A 2,356-nucleotide genomic window follows, 5' to 3' on the forward strand; every position below is an offset into this window, starting at 1 on the left:
TGCCTATAACAAGCAGTGTTCTGCAGGGGTCAGTCTTGGGCCCACTGCTGTTTACAATTTATATTAATGATTTGGATATTTGCAGATGACACCACAATAGGTGGTGGACCAGGAACTGTTGAAGAAATTGTAAAATTGCAGAGGGATATAGGTAGATTAGGAGACAGGGCAAAAATATGGCAGATGAAGTAGAATGTTGAGAAGGGTTTGGTTCTACATTTTGGCAGTGGAAATAGACAGGCAGAGAACTATCTGGATGGGGAGAAAATTCAACCCTTGGAGGTGCAAAGAGACCTGGGCATCCCTTATGCAGAGTAATCTAAAAGTTAATGCCCAGGTAGGATTGGTAGTGAAGAAGGCAAAATGCTATGCTAGCATTCATTTTGAGAGGTATAGTGTATAAAAGAGTAGAGAGGTCTTGATGAGATTCTGTGGGGCACTGGTGAGACCCCAGCTAAAATACTGTGTACAGTTTTGGATCCCCTGTCTTAGAAAGGATGTGATGTTGTTGGAGAGGGTGCAGAGGAGATTTACTAAGATGATCTCTGGGATGCATGGGCTGGTGTATGGGGAGCTCTTGGATTGTAATCGTTGGAGTATAGGAGAGTGAGGGACATTTCGATTATTGAAGGGTTTTGATAGAGTGAATGTGGATGTTTCCCTTGATGGGTGAATCGATGACAAGGAGTCATAGTCTTAAAATTAGAAGTTATCCAATTAGAACAGAAAGGAGGTAGAATTTCTTGAGTCAGGGGGTCATGGATCTGTGGAACAAAGTAGTGGAGGCCAGATCACTGGGAATATTTAAACAGGCAATAGATAAGTATCTCATTTGTAAAGGTATCAAAGGATATGGGGAAAAGGCTGGAAATTGGAACTGGGGTGAGTATAATTTAGCTTAGTGCATAGTCACAGAACAGACCCAATGGGCCTAGTGGCCTACTTCTGTTCCTTTATCTTGTGAGGTCATTTATAAAAATCATGAAGTCTCAGAACAGATCCCTGTGGAACTCCACTAGTCACTGACTTCCAGGCAGAATATTTGCCATCCACGACTATTCTCTGCCTTCTATACACAAGCCAATTCCGAATTCATGTAACCAAGATTCCATGGACGAGCCTCCCATGGGGGCCCTTGTCAAATCCCTTACTAAAATCCATACACACCACATCTACCACTCTACCTTCATCAATCTCTTTTGTTGCTTCCTCAAAAAACTGAATTAGACTCATAAGGTACGACCTTCCCCTCACAAAGCCATGCTGACTATCCCTGATAAAACTGCACTTCTCTAAATGCTGGTAAATCCTGAAGAACCCTCTCCAATAGTTTGGCCATCGTTGATATGCGACACGCTGGATTCTCCCTATTACTTTTTTTAAACAAGGGAAGCACATTTGCCATCCTCCAGCAACTCCACTGTGGCCAAGGAGGATGCAAAGTAATTTCTTCCCTCCCTTCCCAGGGGAATGTTTTAATGTTTTAAAGAAGATCCAGCAACTATCACTTTCTTAATCTCAACATGGTCCAGCACATAAGCCTATTCTATCTGACCTCATCTTGACCAAGGTCCTTTTATCTGGTGAATATGTCCCCAACTCCTCCATCTACAGGCACATGCTTGTCATCCTTCTGTTCTTCCTAGAAAACCTTTAGGGATTTCCTCATTCCTACTTGCCTTGGCCTTCTCCACATGCCCCCCTCTAGATCTCCTTAGTCCTTTATTAAGTTCCTTTCTGGCTACCATAAATTTCTCATGAGCTCTTCCTCCTTTTTGCTTCCTAAATCTAATGTTTCTTTCCTTCTTCCTCTCGAATGGTTGCCTCACCGGCTTATTCAACTATGGATCCCTTTACGTCAGTAGGGCAAACCAAACCAGAACCCCACACAAATGTTCACTAAACACATTACATCTCTGCTTTCTCCCTGTGAACACCTGTTCCCAATTTTCTCTCCCTAGTTCCTGCCTCATTCCATTGTAATTAGCCCAGTTAAAACTTTCCCATTCTGTCTGCTTTTATCCTTATCCACTGCTGTGCTAAATTTCAGGGAGTTGCGGTCACTGTCACCAAAATCCTCCACTACCAAGAGGTCTGTCACCTGTCCAGGTTCATTACCCAGCCCTAGATCCAGGACGGCCTCTCCTCCGCTCATATATTGTGTCAGAAATCCTTCTTGGACACTCTCGACAAATGCTGCCCCATCTATCCCTGGCAGTGAGGAGATGCCAGTCAATATTTGGGATCTCCAATAACAACAACCCTTTTATTTCTGCCCCTTTTCAAAATCTGCCCATTTATCTGTTCCTCAGTGGCCTGGGGCTATTTGGGGGCGATAGATGACTCCCAGTACAGA

Source organism: Narcine bancroftii, chromosome 2, assembly GCF_036971445.1.
Source record: "Narcine bancroftii isolate sNarBan1 chromosome 2, sNarBan1.hap1, whole genome shotgun sequence".
Classification (NCBI taxonomy): Eukaryota; Metazoa; Chordata; class Chondrichthyes; order Torpediniformes; family Narcinidae; genus Narcine; species Narcine bancroftii.